General features: G+C 38.1%; 1 pseudogene; it reads left to right on the plus strand.

Annotated features, from left to right (window-relative positions):
* Window positions 10075–10918, plus strand: LOC102189167 (annotated as a pseudogene).

A 16799-nucleotide genomic window follows, 5' to 3' on the forward strand; every position in this document is an offset into this window, starting at 1 on the left:
TACAGCCTTGACGTACTCCTTTTCCTATTTGGAACCAGTCTGTTGTTGCATGTCCAGTTTTAACTGTTGCTTCCTGACCTGCATATAGGTTTCTCAAGAGGCAGGTCAGGTGGTCTGGTATTCCCATCTCTTTCAGAATTTTCCACAGTTGATTGTGATCCACACAGTCAAAGGCTTTGGCATAGTCAAGAAAGCAGAAATAGATGTTTTTTTTTCTGGAATTCTCTTGCTTTTTCGATGATCCAGCAGATGTTGGCAATTTGATCTCTGGTTCCTCTGCCTTTTCTAAAACCAGCTTGACCATTTGGAAGTTTATGGTTTACGTACTGCTGAAGTGTGGCTTGGAGAATTTTGAGCCTTACTTTACTAGCCTGTGAGATGAGTGCAAGTGTGCAGTAGTTTGAGTATTCTTTGGCATTGCCTTTCTTAAAAGCAAATCAAAGTTACTATGAGGTTTCACCTTGCACCTGTCAGAATGGCTGTTATCAAAAAGTCTACAAAAAATAAATTCTGAAGAGGGTATGGAGAAAAGGGAACCCTCTACACTGTTGGTGGGAATGGAAAACAGTATAGAGGGTCCTTTAAAAAATAAAAAAATAGAGCCACGATAGGATTTAACAGTCCCACTCATGGGCACATGGCCAGAAAAAATCATAAGTCAAAGTGATACATGAACCCTGATGTACATTGAGCACTATTTACAACAGGCAGGCCATGGAAGCAACCTAGCTTTTCACTGACAAAGGAATGGATAAAGAAGTGGAACATATATACAGTGGAATATTACTCAGCTGTGGAAAAAGAATGAAATAACATCATTTGCAGCAACATGAGTGGGCTTAAGAGACTGTCATACTGAGTGAAGGAAGTCTGACACAGAGAGACAAACATCCTATCACTTATGAAATCTAAAAGAAAGGGTGGAAATAAACTTATTTACAAAACAGAAGTAGAGTCTCGAAGGTAAACAGCTCATGGTTACAAGGAAATGAGAGGGGAGGGATAAATTGGGAGATTGGGATTGACATATACATGCTATTAGATATAAAACAGGAAGCAAGAACCTGCTATACTTGTATACTCCACTCAGCACTCTGTAATAACCTATATGGGAAAAGAGTCTTGAAAATAAGAGTGAATATATGTATATGTATAACTGACTCACTTTGTTGAATACCTGAAACTAATAGAACATTGTAAGTCAAATATACCCCAAGAAAATTTTTTAAAAATTAAAAAAGGATACATCAACCCCACTGTTCATAGCAGCGCTATTTATAATAGCCAAGAGATGGAAAAACCCAAGTGTCATGTATAGACGATTGGTTTAAGAATATGCAGTATATTTACCTGTATACCTGTGATACATGCAACGGAATATTACTCAGCCATAAAAAGAATTAAATGTTGGCATTTGCAGCAACATGGATAGGCACAAATAATATAATTCTAAGTGAAATAAGTTAGAGAAAGACAAATAGTATATGATATCACCTATGGAATCTAAAAATATACAGATAATTAGAAATACAGGTTGACAGATATAAACTACTATACATAAAATAGATGTGCAGGATTTACTGCACAGGATAAGGATTTATACTGTATAGTATAAGGATTTACTGTATAGTATAAGGAACTATATGGGCTTCCCTTGTGGCTCAGCTGGTAAAGAACCCGCCTGCAGTGGAGGAGACCTGCATTCGATCCCTGGGTTGGGAAGATCCCCTGGAGAAGGGAAAGGCTACCCATTCCAGTATTCTGGCCTGGAGACCCTGATGCTGGGAAAGATTGAAGGCAGGAGGAGAAGGAGACAAGAGAGGATGAGATGGTTAGATGGCCTCACCGACTCAATGGACATGAATTCGAGTGAACTCTGGGAGTTGGTGATAGACAGGGAGGCCTGGTGTGCTGCGGTCCGTGGGGTCACAAAGAGTCGGACATGACGGAGTGACTGAACTGAATAAGGAACTGTATTCAATATCTTATAATAACCTACATGAAAAAATGACTGAAAAAATATATATTAACTGAATCACTTTGTTATATATCTGAAACTAATACAATATTGTAACTATAACTATAAAAATTAAGCAACGTGGTAACACTGTTAAAGAACATGCTGACTAGTCTTATGTGAAAGTATATCTTTTGTCATTTTGTATTCCCTCATTTGGGAAAGAATCCTAAAATGCAAATGCTAGGAAAGGGTAAATGTATACATAATTCTGCTAACTGCTAAGTCGCTTCAGTCGTGTCCGACTCTGTGCAACCCCATAGACGGCAGCCTACCAGGCTCCCCTGTCCCTGGGATTCTCCAGGCAAGAACACTGGAGTGGGTTGCCATTTCCTTCTCCAATGCATGGAAGTGAAAAGTGAAAGTGAAGTTGCTCAGTCGTGTCTGACTCTTAGCGACCCCATGGACTGCAGCCTACCAGGCTCCTCTGTCCATGGGATTCTCCAGGCAAGAGTACTGGAGTGGGGTGCCATCGCCTACTCACATACATAATTCTAGACACTGATAATTTTCTGTCAATAAAGGTTGCAGTTTTAGATTCTTACCAATAGTCTGTGAGGAGTGCCTGTTTCACACCAGTAGAGCGTGTCAAATTTCTGGATGTTTCAATATGTAAATGAGAATTTATATCTCATGGTAAAAATTATACATTTCTGATAGAAAAGTTGATCATCTTTTAATATATTTAAGGACTATTGACATGTCATTTTATTGAGAACTATATGTTACACCTCTTGCACATTTTAATACCAGGTTATTGATTTTTTCTTTCCTATTTAAATTTTTTTATGTAATGGAAGCACTAATTTTTCTTCTGTGACTCAAGGTACAATATTTTTCACCAAGTTGTCATTTGTTTAAATCTATATGTATATATTTGTATGTATATATACCTTTGCTGCTGCTGCTGCTAAGTCGCTTCAGTTGTGTCCAATTCCGTGCGACCCCATAGATGGCAGCCCACCAGGCTCCCCCGTCCCTGGGATTCTCCAGGCAAGAATACTGGAGTGGGTAGCCATTTCCTTCTCCAATATATACCTTTACATATGTGTTACTTTGTTCATAGTATTTTGTTTTTATGTAGTTAAATTTAACCTTTACTTCCCTTATTGCTTCTAAATAGTGAGACAAAAGACATTTTCTAGTCAAAGCTATGGTTTTTCTAGCAGTCATGTATGGATATGAGAGTTGTACTATAAAGAAACCTGAGCACTGAAGAATTGATGCTTTTGAACTGTGGTGTTGGAGAAGACTCTTGAGAGTCCCTTGAACTGCAAGGAAATGAAACCAATCAATCCTAAAGGAAATCAGTCCTGAATATTCATTGGAAGGACTGATGCTGAAGCTGAAACTCCAATATTTTGGCCACTTTATGTGAAGAACTGACTCATTTGAAAAGAGCTTGATGCTGGGAAGGATTGAAGGTGGGAGGAGATGGGGATGACAGAGGATGAGATGGTTGGATGGTGTCGACTCGAGGGACACAAATTTGAGCAAGCTCCGAGAGTTGGTGATGGATAGGGAGGCCTGGCATGCTGCAGTCCATGCGGTCGCAGAGTCAGACACAACTGAGTGACTGAACTGAAATGAAGACATTTTCTGTATTTAAGCTTGTAGAGAAATTCATCCATGTATTATTTTTATACTTTTTTCCCTAATGGCTCAAGTGATAAAGAACCTACCTGCAATGAAGGAGACATAGGATATGCGTGTTTTTATTTTAAGGTTTGATAGCTGGTTCATTTGGGATTTATCCTGGGGTGTGATATGAGAAATGAATCCAGTATTTTTCTTTTTGATTATCTTCAAACCATTTATTTAAAAAATTGACCTTATCCTTAATAGTTTGGGAAGCCTCCTTTATCATATACTAAATTCCCATATGCAGCTGGGTATATTTCTGGCATTTTCTATTCTCTTCTATTGTTCTTTATATTTTTACACCAGTACTGCACTCTTTGGGTTTCCCTGGTGGCTCAGAGGTTAAAGCATCTGCCAGGAATGCGGGAGACCTGGGTTTGATCCCTGGGTCGGGAAGATCCCCTGGAGAAGGAAATGGCAATCCACTGCAGTACTCTTGCCTGGAGAATCCCATGGAGGGAGGAGCCTGGTGGGCTACAGTCCATGGGGTCGCAAAGAGTTGGACACTACTGAGTGACGTCACTTTTCACTTTTGCCACACTGTTTTAGGGTTTCCCTGGTGGCTCAGATGGTAAAGAAACTGCCTGCAATGCAGCAGCCTTGTGTTCAATCCCTGGGTCAGGAAGATCTGCTGGAGAAGGGTGTGGCTACCCACTCCAGTGTTCTTGCCTGGAGAATTCCATGGACAGACAGGCCTGGTGGGCTATAGACCATGGGATTGCAGAGTCAGATGTGACTGAGCAACTAACACATAGCACGCTGTTTTATTTATAGAGACTTTGTATTCCATTTAATGATTAATGAGGCTACTCTGTTAAAACTTTTGTTATTTTCCAAAAATTTTCAGGTTATCCTAACTTGTCTGTTCCTTCAAAGAAACTTGGACTCATGTTAAACTTAATATATATTAGGAAAGATAGTCATCTTTATTAGTTATCAAGTGTTACCACAACAAAGTACCATAAACGGAATGACTTTAAACAACACACAATTTTGTGTCATAGTCCTAGAAGCTAGAAATCCAAAATCGAAGTGTTGGTAGGTCCACCCCCCCTTTAAAACCCTCTAGGGGAAGAACCTTTAGTTTCTGGTGTTTGCCCGCCATCCTTGGTGTTCCCTGGTTTACAGAATCATCACTCCAGTTTCTCCCCTTGTCATCACATGACTTTCTCCTTTCCTTATGTCTCTGTTTTCTCTTCTTAGAAGAACACCAGTCATATTGGAGTAAGACCCATCCTAATGACTAACTTGATTAGAGTTTAATTCTAAATAAGGCTACATTCATTCACAGGTTGCCGGCGGTAGGAATTTAACATATCTTTTTCAGGGACAGAGATTCTTTGGGACATTGTATTCCTATCTTAGAAAATGGAGTGCCAACTTACTCATTTATTTCACCGTTGTAGATAAAGCCTCCTATTATCTCTGTAACATTTTTGTATGTATGAAGCTTCTTGAGTCTTGTGTGCTGATATATAACTTGTTGTTTATGAAATTCTCTACCTAATTGTGGCAAAATGAAAGTACAGATTTTAAGTTTGAACTGTCCGATCGTTGCAATAAATTATGTTACCTTCTCCTTTGCAATTGTAATATCTACCTTCCTTTCTTTTGTCTAATTGCACTTGTGGGTACATTCAACACAGTGTTAAACATCAGTGGAGAAATTGGGTAGCTTTTCATTTTATCCTGACTTTTTTATTAAGATGCTAGATTTTGAGTTAAGAGGTGTGTGCGTGCGTATGTATGTGTGTGTGTAATACTTGTACATGAACATCTCTATAGTTTTCTTTACCAGGTTTTGAGAACTGTGTTACATACATTTCATAAAAGTAAGACTGAATGTTTTCCTCTGTTTTCTGTGAGGTAGACTTATTTAAATTTTATTTTACATATAAGCATTTCTTAATGATAATTGCTATAAAATCATATGGGCCTGAAGCTGGGAGAGCTCTTGAATCTCTTACTATCTATTCTATTGTCTTTATTCAGTCTAAGCCTTTTCTCTCTACCTCAGTCAATTTTGAAAGGTAGTTTTCTACCCTTCAGAAATGTCCATTTCTTCTCTCTTCAACTTTATTTATAAAACTGTATAAAATACACAATGTATTTCCATCTTAACGTTAAGTCTTTCAAGTCATCTGAATATTGAATGGTCTTCCATTGATTTAGTTCTCTTAAAATTATGTTCAACAATGTTTTGTAGATTTTAACACCCACGTCTTATACTTCTTTAAATTTAATCCTAAGTATTTTGTTATGTTTGCTGCTACTGCGAATGGAATTGCTTTCTTAATTGCATTTTAATTGGTCTACTGCTAGAGCATAGGAATTAAATGATTTTTGTATATAGATCTCATATCCCACACCTTTGCTAAATTTGTTAATTAGTTCTAGAATTATTTTTTTCTATATTATTCAAGATTTTCTGTGTGCAAGAGCACATCCTCTATGAATAGGTTTGCTTCTTCGTTTCCAATCTGAAGGCCTTTTATTTCTTTTTTGCCTAATTCCTATGGCTAGAACATCCAGGTTAGAGTGGGTATCTTGTTCCTAACTTTAAAGGGAAATTATTCAACCTTTGACCACTAAATATAGTGATAGTTGTGGGTTTTTCAAGATAGCAAGCATCAGGGCGAGGAAGTTGTTTTCTTTTCTATCCAGTCTTGCGTTTCAGCAGAAAGTTCTGCTTGGTCATGGTGAATAATCTTTTTGCTGGATTTGGTTTGTTATTAGCATTTTGTCGAACTTTTGGTCTGTAGCTTTCTTGTGACATCTTTGTCTAGTTTGCATATCAGTGTAATACTAACTACTGAATAAGTAAGTGTTACTTCTATTTTTTAGAAGACTTTAAGTAGGATTAGTTCCTCTCCAAAGTTTTGAGAGAATTCACCAGTAAAGTCATCTGGGCATGGGCTTTTATTTGGGGTGGTTTTGTATTAGTGTTTTTTTGCTGCTGAAATCACAAATGTAATGGCTTAAAGAACACAAATATATTATTTTGTAATTCTCTAGGTTAGAAATCCAGCATACATCTAAAATCACCATGAGCTAAAATCAAGGTGTTGGCAGAAATCCCTATATGAGTAGAGCTTTGGAAATGCTGTTCTCAGGAAAGGATCAGTATCAAAAATTTTCAGTGAAGAAATTCTTTAAAATAGCAGGTGTTACACATACGTCAACATTAAGTCTAACACTGTTTATCATGGTTCATGTTAGTTATTGGCATATATCCATTTTACAGCCAAATTTTGAGTAGTATTTGAAGTGAAACACTGATTGGCATAAATCTTATCACATAGTTGTGCTGAAAAGACCTAATTAATAAATTTAGTATGGAAACTATATAGAAAAAATACAGAATTTTGAGTCATAGTAGACTCAATTTAGGTCTTGACCTATCCTGTGATATTTTTATGAACTCAAATTCCCAAATCTCTCTGTAATTCAGAATTTCTGTTTATAAAACAGAATCTCTGTTTATAGAGCTTCTGTGAGGGTATTATGCCAACAATTAGTAGAGTGCCTGAATGCAGTACATGCCCAGTAAATGATAGTTTTTGGATGTTACTAGCTAAAGGAACCTCTCTTTCCCAGCACAGGATGATATCAAAGTTTCTTTGTATCTGGATTTCCAAACCATCAACCTGCTTAGTGCTGTTTACCTTAGCATCCATCGAGAGGCACATGTGTGTAACTGTTTCTCATATTCTTGAATTCTTTTTCTGAGTCATTGCTCACATTCAACCAAATATTCACCTTCCTCACTCACTCTGAAAACTTGTAGAATACCTGATTATAAAAACTTACAACTTTCACCAGGCAGAAAATAATTTATTTTTCTTCAAGATTGATTAATAGTTTCTTTTCCTTTATTATGCATCCCTTTTCTCTCTGTGGTTTCTTTTATTAATGAGAACATAGTGGCAATTGTATGTGATTTACTGTAACTATACATTCCTAAATTACTTCATAGGTCTGGTAGATTAGCCTTAGTCTTTTATGCTTACATGTATTAATAGTCTTGCTACACATCCAAAAGTTGATACATTTGTCTTTTTCAGTGACAATTTCCCCTTCCTGTTTTCCACTTTTCCCTTGAGTATAATTTTGCAGTAGCAAATTTCCTATTTTTCATTGTAGCAGTCAGAGGTACCTATGCTTTTTCCATCAACTTTCTGGTAGAAAGAGTGTGGACTATGTGCATTTAATCTGGGCTTGATGTTCAGAACATCTGTGTCCAGACCAGAATTTGTAGCAACTGAGGCAAAATCAAAGTGATGGCTAAAATCCACTCATTTGTGGACTCAGTGTGCCAAGTAGTGGTGGAAGCATTGTTCTGGGTAAGTTGTGCTTCTGGCCTTCTAGAGTTGCTTTGCTTTTTGGTCATTTTCCAAAATGTTTCTTTTTTTTTTTTTTTAACCTAATATATCAATAGTTGGTCTCCACTTAATGTAACAAAGAATCCCATTAGATGAAAAGCTTTTTGCATAACCTGGTCCCATCCTTCTTGATAGCTCCATCACCTCACTTGCCATTCCTAACTAACTACTTTGTGTTACAGTTGCACTGAATTTCGTGCTACTTTATAAATAGCAAGCTCACAGTTTTCAGTAACATCTGTATTGGTTTTCTGTTATTGCCATAACAAATAATGAAAATATAATGGGTTAATCTGCACAAAATTTTATATTACAATTCTATAGGTTACAAATCTAATCCAGGTATCACTGTACTAAAATAAAGACGTCAACAGGGCTACTCTTCTTTCTGTCTTCTCTGAGGCATGATATATTTACTTGCTTATTTGAGTTGTTGAGGAAACTTAGCGCCTTGTGATTTCAGGACTGCAGTCCCTCTTTCTCACTGGCTATAAACTAAGGGTCATTCTCAGTTTCTACAGTCCACAGAATACTTACAGCTAATGTTCCCCTTCATTCATTTTCGAAGCCAGTAATGGCAGTCCAAGTCCTTGTCATCCGTCTGAGTCCCCTTCCATCATCACATCTTTCTTTGATCACAGCCAGGAAATAATTTTCCTGGAGAAATTATACTGTTAAATATATATATATACTGTTAAATATATATATGAAGGAAGGACAGACATTGGCTTCTCATAGGTCCCGGTGTAGGTGTAGTTGCTCAGTCATGTCTAACTCTTTGCAACCCCATGGACTATAACCTTCCTTTATATACATATATATATGTGTATATATATATATATTTTTTAACAGTATAATTTCTCCATCTCAGATTCCATATTCTTAATCACATCTGTAGTCTCTCTTGCTGTATAAATTAACATATTCACAAGCTCCAGGCATTAGAACATGGATATCTTGGGGGAATATTATTCTACCTTCTATGGTCTACCTTCTGGCTCCAAAAGATTCACATTCTTCCCATATAAAAATATATATACAACACATCCCAATATCCTCAAAAGTCTTAATGCATTACAGCATCAACTTAAAGGCCAAAGTCTTATCTCTGTCTCATAAAGTAAAAATTCTATGTATCATCATCTGTGTTATCTGAATTAGATATATTTTAGACTCTGATAATCTCTTCCTGGTATAGTTTCTCTCCATCTATGGGCTTGTGAAACTAAAGAACAAATTATCTGCTCCCATAATACATGGTGAGATAGGAATAGGTTAATATTTTCATATATGTAGTTCATAAATGGATAAAATGGAAAGAAAAAAAGTATTCACCAGTCCCCAAAACTTTTGAAACTCAGCCTGCCAAACGCCATTAGATTTCAAGAGCTGGGGATAATGCTGTGTTTCATCATTCTACTCTCTAGGCTGTAGCATCTCCCATCTGAGTCCTATTTTTTCATCAAAAATATCAAGTATTTGTAGCTGGGCAGCTTTATCAGTCTGTTTCCTGCCATTAATATTTGGAGCATGAGAGGGTACATGGGCTACACCCTTCTTTCATTTTCTACTCTCTTCGTCCTTTTCAGTCCAAGTTGGTGGCGTTTCTTCTTACATAAAGTACTTGAAACCTTGTGAATCTCCTATTTATGTCACAGAGATTCCCGTCCAGGAGCTCTGCAGGATTAGGCTGGAACGAGCCACACCTGCTTTCTACAGCGATCTGAAGACAGTGGCTCTGGACTGTCTTGGGACTCCCTTCCAGACCTGCTGCTCTTAGGAATCTTTTCCTGTCTGTGCCTCCCTGAACTCCTGGAAGAATCCAGTGTTTGTAAGAGACGGTATCATCTAGCGACTCTCACTGTGAGAACATGGGAGTCCCTGCCCTTCCGTTCACAGGGGTGCTGGAAATAAAGACACTCCAGGTTTGATGAGTCTCTGGCAGACTGGAGACCTTGTGGGAAGAAACCTCTACCCAGATGTGGTTGGTCGGCTGCTGTCCCGAGGGGTCCCTTCCACTGTCCATGATCATTTATGGACCAGCCATTAGATGAACATTTCAGCCCTTTTCCTCTACAGCACCTGGACCTGTCAGACTCTGTGATCGATGTATCTATCTGCATGGCCTTCTGTCTCCTGTTCCAAGTTGCTGAATCTCAGGCTGGATGGCCTCTGTCTTTCGGATCCCATTGTCAATAATCTTGCTCACAACACAGATTTACTGTGACTAAACCTTTCTGGATGTTCTGGATTCTCTGAATCTGCCTTGAAGACTCTCCTGAGCAGCTCTTCCAGACTGGATGAGCTGAACGTCTCTTGGTGCTATGACTTAACCAAAAAGCACATACAGGTGGTTGTTGCACACATGTTGAAGACCATCACCCAGCTGAATTTTCATATCGAAAGAATCTGCAGACACCAGATGTCTCTACCTTAGTTGGAAGATGTCCCAGTCTTGTCCACCTAGACTTAAACGATAGTGTCATGCTGAAAAATGACTGCTTTCCAGAATTTTAACAACTCAACTACCTGCAACACCTATCACTCAGTCGGTGCTTTAATATAATACCTGAAACTTTACTTGAATTTGGAGAAAGGGTCGGGAATTCATGTACACCTGTGGTGGATTCATGCCAATGTATGGCAAAACCAATACAGTATTGTAAAAAAATAAAATTAAAAAATAAAAAAAACACTACAAGTCTTTGAAACTGTGCCAGACAGTACTCTTCAACTGTTAAAGAAAGCCTTCCCTCATGTACAGGTTAATTGCTCTCATTTCACCACCATCGCCAGGTTGATCATTGGCAACAGGAAGAACCAAGAGAAATGGGGCATCAAATGCCGGCTGTCACTGGAGAAGCCCAGGTGTCTATGAAGCCTCTATTGCAGAATGGTGTCTCCTCTTTTCTTTAAACATGGCAAGTGGGCAGGAAGCCCAACTGTGGAGAGCTCAGCTATTTTTATTCTTGGTTTTCCATTGCCTTCCTTCTACTAGTATGTTAGGGAACCACTGGAGAGAGAAAACTATGAAGTGTTGCTTTTTAGAAATGAATAGAGAAGGCAATGGCACCCCACTCCAGTACTCTTGCCTGGAAAATTCCAAGAATGGAGGAGCCTGGTAGGCTGCAGTCCACGGGGTCGCGAAGAGTCTGACACAACTGAGCAACTTCATTTTCACTTTTCACTTTCATGCATTGCAGAAGGAAATGGCAACCCACTCCAGTGTTCTTGCCTGGAGAATCCCAGGGACAGGGGAGCCTGGTGGGCTGCCGTCTATGGGGTCGCACAGAGTCGGACACAACAGAAGTGACTTAGCAGCAGCACCAGCAGGAAAGCTTTTATCACTGCTATACTCTTAAGGGTATATACTCTTAAGGGTATAAATACTCTTAAGCTCTATGCCTTTTGAAATTTTGGGGAGATTGAGCCTATAATTTCAAGATACCTCAAAATTTGAACTGCATCTTCCAAGTGCCCTTTTTTTTTTTTTTTGTAAATCTATTTAGAATCAAACTTAAAAATCACCACCAGCAAATCATTTGGAAAGCCTATATGGCAACTGAACTTTATTCTATTTAATTTTTCAGTCCTGCTTTATTATAAGACATAGGTTGAAAAAAATAATAAGGTATTTGTATTGTAAGCTGAAAAGAATGAGAATCATAGAGTAGATTTGCAGCAATCTCTTCTGAGGATAGCAAGAAAAATTTTAACTGTGCTTTTAGATTAGCAATCAAATTGATGGAAACAAATATCCTCAGGTCATTCACCTTAAAACCTAAATAAAGAAACAAACATTCGGCCAACCAGAGGTATAGAATTGGTATAGATTTTAAAGACTCAAGAGACGGTTTTCTATAACAGTTTAAGCTGGGGTATCCTCTAATGCACATTAATGAAGTCTCCTTTATGTACAGTTTCTCCCCTGGAGGAGGAAATGGGAACTGACTCCAGTATTTTTGCCTAGAAAATTCCATGGTGAGAGGAGCCTGGTGGATGACTGAGCGACTAATACTTTTATTTCCTCTATGTACTGTGTTCCCAGCGTTCTGCATTAGCCGCGGAAATTGAATTGTGGACTTCTGACTTTATGATCAAATTATATTAACTTGGGTTCTTTAGCTTTTAAAATGACTTGCTTTGTTTTAGAGAGGTGGGAACCAGCCAGTCTCTGATTCTTGAAATGTTGGATGGAATTCTGAACTGCGGATGCCTGCCATTTTCCTTTTTGCTGAGGTTCTTAAAGTTATTTTTATTTCACTCTGGAATCAAGTATTTTAAATTGTTTTGTTTTTTTTTTTAATTTTAATGGCCTTCCACAATGATTGTTTCTAACAACCCATTTTATAAAGTTCTGGACCTGGAGTTCCCTAAGAACTGCATGTTCCTTTCAATTAGGAATATACACTAGAAGCAGGTGTGTGTTCTGTGCAGTTTCAGAGCAATAAGCACAGCTGGCACCTGCATAAAAGTTAAGACTCGAGTGCTGAACCTTTTGATAGCATCAGTGATTTTTTTTTTAAATACATAGAAGCAACAGGATTAAATTCTACTTAAAAACACACACACACACACACACACAAAACACTAATTTCTTGTTTAAATCAGTGACCTTCCCGTATGTTCAAAATGGAGCAAAAAGCCCAAACTCATCATTGCCTTTAACATTGCTTTTGTAAAAAATCAGATATTTCAAATGATAGAAACAATGGTGTGAAGTGCCCTTTTCTGCTCAAACCTAAGGAAGAACATTTTTACAAATATTTATTTCCCGTAGTGTTATACGGGAAATAATTAGGTTCCAGTTCGGTAGTAGTTTAAAAGTGCTACATACTATTTGAAATTACTGTTTACAGATTAGTGACATGGGCTGGAGGGAGGATCCAGCTGGCCTCTGATTTCCAGATACCCTCACACATACAGTACTTCCAAACTCAAGTCCAGCCATAAGCTATTCTGCTATCACGTCAGAGTAATCTGTATTTTTGGTATGTGATTTCTACTTTTACAGACTTGTTTTAAAATAAAACACATTTTTATATAAAAACAAACAAACAAAAAACAGATTCCTGTCCATAGTTAGAGGCTTGTCCATAGATCTTCCTGGACAATCTCATCCTCAATTATGACTGATCACATGGATGAGGGACAATGCCCGTAAGCTTCCTTGTTCTTCAGTCATTCATTCGTGTCCAACTCTTTGCTACTCCATGAACTGTATAGCATGCCAGACTTCCCTATCACCAACTCCCAGAGCTTTCTCAGACTCATGTCCATGGAGTCAGTGATGCCATCCAACCATCTAATCCTCTGTCTTCCCCTTCTCCTCTCACTTTCAATCTTTCCCAGCATCAGGGTCTTTTCCAGGGAGTCAGTTCTTCACATTAGGTGGCCAAAGTATTGGAGCTTCCGCTTTAGCATCAATCCTTCCAATGAATATTCAGGGTTGATTTCCTTTAGGATTGACTGGTTTGTTCTCCTTGCAGTCCAAGGGACTCTCAAGAGTCTTTTCCAACACCACAGTTCAAAAGCACCAATTCTTCAGTGTTCAGCCTTCCTTATGGTCCAACTCTCACATCCATACATGGCTACTGGAAAAACCACTGCTTTGACTGTGTGGACCTTTGTTGGCAATGTAATGTCTCTGCTTTTTAACTTCCTAAATTCTTTTAAGTTTAAATGAGATCTATGATCCACACCCCTTTAGTCTTTTTAAAGAGCCTTATATGTGATTGAATACTCTGACCTTTTGATCTTTCTGAGGTATAGGCAAAAGGTTGTACAGTCATGCTCTGGGTTTTCTGGTCTAGAGCATACTTTCTCTTAATTTTAGTATCTTTTGCAATCTGGCTAGTCTGGAAAATTCTCAAATCCTCGAGTCCTCCTTCCTATTTATTTAACAGTTTTACCCTAAATTTATCTCATTCTTCTCACATTTCATTATAAATATCAAGACGATCATTCAACACTTTCCCCAACTAAATATGTAAGTGTTGCTGTATTTTCAACATTTTGCTTGGAAAATCTCAGCTAAATATTCAGTTTTGTCATTTACAAAGTCTGCTTTCCACATAACAGCCAGACATACTTCCACTAAACTCACTGCCACTTTAAGACAGGATCCCGTTTCTACTGTTTATCACTTCATTCTTAGCTCTCATTGGCAGTAACTTGCACGTTCATATTTCTAACAGTTTCTTCATAATGATTCATATATTTTCTGAAACAATTTCGATATTCATTATCACACTTCTCACCTTATTCTAAGTCTTCAGTAACAGAGTCACTAACATCGATATTTCTTACAATCTATTCAAAGCAATCCAGGCATTTTCTGTCATGCTTCTCAAAACGGATGCATGAGAAAAGAAATGTTAGCAAATTATAAATTTTAAAAACTTACGAGTATGTTAAAGTTTTCAAAATCCAGAAAACCAGCATACTATGTTTTATTAAGAAACCGACTGAAAAACCTCTACGATACTTTCCCTCTTCTATTTTTCGATTACCTCATCATATTCCAAATAACTTAAAAATATAAATTTTGTTAGAGAGAAGAAAAAGATAATTCTGTTATTCCTCTAACATAAATGATTATTTTTTTTCTTATTTTGATATGCTAGAAATATTTCTTTTTGCTTCACAATCTGTTATTGGAAATCTCATGTAAAATTTTAGAATTGTTATAAAATTTGGGTAAAATCCTTTTCAAGTATTTTCTTATCTGAATTGTAAGACTTCAAGGAACATGCAGTTTTCTTGGGTATTCTCCAGTCTTAAATCCTATTTGAAGTGTTCACAGACGTTCATCAGTTTGTCACAGATTCTTTATAACAGCTCTGTATTATTGTTTGTTGTCATTGCTGCAGTTGTTAATGTCACCATTTTGTGTCGATAGAGAAGTAATGTTAAATATATTTCCCTTATGTTAATATGATTTCACTTCTTGTCATGAATTGAATAATCAAAAATACAAGGGTCTAGTCAATACAACCACCAGCAGTTTAGCAATGAATGTAAATAGGGGTTTCTTATTGAAACCCACATTTTTCAGTCTATTTCAGTTTCAAGGTGGCATTTTTGTGAACCATTTTAAGAAACTATCAAGCTTCAGGAGAACAAGATGAAACAGATATACTAAGATGTGATCTGATACTTTAGAATACATAAAATGTGTGACTTCACACATACATTCAATCTTTATGGTGGTACTTCTGCAAATAGAGAAATTCTGAAAAATTATATTTTGTATGTTTCTCATAAAATATTTTTCTCTAGTCATAACTGTGTAAACTGTATCATTGAGCATAATCAGGATAGAACAGAACGTTTGGCAATGAGTACGAAATCTTGTGTCTACAATCTTATACATAAGATTACTAGAAGAATTTTCCACATACTAAATTATTGTTTAGCACGTTTCAACTCTTGTTTCTCCTCTGTTACCCACGGTTTTATTCCTGGATGCCATAGAGTATATTCATTTGCATATTCTGGCCTTGTCCCTGTGTGTTGCAATGCCAGATCAATCATCCCATCAGTAGTGGGAGTATAGGAAAATGACTAGCTATAAAACAACTATACACAGAAGTGATACATATATTCCATTAAGCTCAATCTAATTCTAAAGGAGATCAGTCTTGGGTGTTCTTTGGAAGGAGTGATGGTAAAGCTGAAACTCCAGTACTTTGGCCACCTCATGCGAAGAGCTGACTCATTGGAAAAGACTCTGATGCTGGGAAGGATTGGGGGTGGGAGGAGAAGGGGACGACCGAGGATGAGATGGTTGGATGGCATCACCGACTTGATGGACGTGAATTTGAGTGAACTCTGGCAGATGGTGATGGACAGGGAGGCCTGGCGTGTTGCGATTCATGGGGTTGCAAAGAGTCGGACACGACTGAGCGACTGAACTGAACTGACTGAGTCATGTCCTCAAATTATCTTCTTTTGGATCCCCAACATACATGCAGCCATCCTAGCACCACTAAACAGGAGAATTATGATGAAGAGGAAGTTGAAGTAACAAGAAATTGCAGTTAGCTAAAATATCTTATTTTGGCAAATCTTACAGGAAAATGATTCATGTAGTATATTTTCAGGACCTCTCCCAAGCCTTTGAAGGGGTCCAAAGGGCCGTAAATAAAGGGCAATAAAACTTTAAGGAAAATTTTCTCATCTAAGGAAACTGATTCATCCTGGGTCTTTTGTAACTTCGTGCTAAGTCGCTTCAGTTGTGTCCGGCTCTTTGTGCCACATGGACTGTAGCCCACCAGATGCCTCTGTCCATGGGATTCTCTAGGCAAGAATATTGGAGTGGGTTGCCACTTCTTTCTCCAAAGGATCTTCCCAACCCAGGGATCGAAACTTTGTCACTTTTATCTCCTGCATTGGCAGGCAGGATCTTTACCATTAGCACCACCTGGGAAGCCCCATTTGTTACTTGCTGCTACTGGTACTGCTGCTAAATTGCTTCAGCCGTGTCCGACTCTGCGCGATCCCAGAGAAGGCAGCCCACCAGGCTCCCCCATCCCTGGGATTTTCCAGGCAAGAACACTGTACTGGGTTGCCATTTCCTTCCCCAATGCATGAAAGTGAAAAGTGAAAGTGAAGTCGCTCAGTCGCTAATTCGCGGCCGACTCTTCGCGACCCCATGGACTGCAGCCTACCAGGCTCCTCTGTCCATGGGATTTTCCAGGCAAGAGTACCGGAGTGGGGTGCCATTGCTTTAGTTGATGGTAACTCCATTAAGAAAT

The sequence above is a fragment of the Capra hircus genome, chromosome 21, assembly GCF_001704415.2.
Source record: "Capra hircus breed San Clemente chromosome 21, ASM170441v1, whole genome shotgun sequence".
In the NCBI taxonomy this organism is placed as follows: domain Eukaryota; kingdom Metazoa; phylum Chordata; class Mammalia; order Artiodactyla; family Bovidae; genus Capra; species Capra hircus.